Consider the following 298-nt stretch of genomic DNA (forward strand, 5'->3'; position numbering starts at 1 on the left):
CATTTTTAAAGGTTTTTAATAGGTGATCACCTTAAGCCTGCATTGCAGATGTAGTCACTGTCATGCTGGGATTAGCACTTTAAATGGCAGGATTTTAGAGCATGAGTGATGAGCTGCTCATGCTCTTAATCAAGAATGGTTCCTCCACACACAGAACAGCAGCACTTTGTGCCACACAGAGGTGGCTTGGGGATGTCCTGAGTGTTAAGATTCTCATGTGCCCATTCCTAAAGTCCAGTGACGCAGCAGTCCTATCCCACAGAGCCCACCAGTGGTGGCAAGGACACCTACCAAGTCA

Source organism: Corvus brachyrhynchos, unplaced genomic scaffold (genome assembly GCF_000691975.1).
Source record: "Corvus brachyrhynchos isolate BGI_N302 unplaced genomic scaffold, ASM69197v1 scaffold191, whole genome shotgun sequence".
In the NCBI taxonomy this organism is placed as follows: Eukaryota; Metazoa; Chordata; class Aves; order Passeriformes; family Corvidae; genus Corvus; species Corvus brachyrhynchos.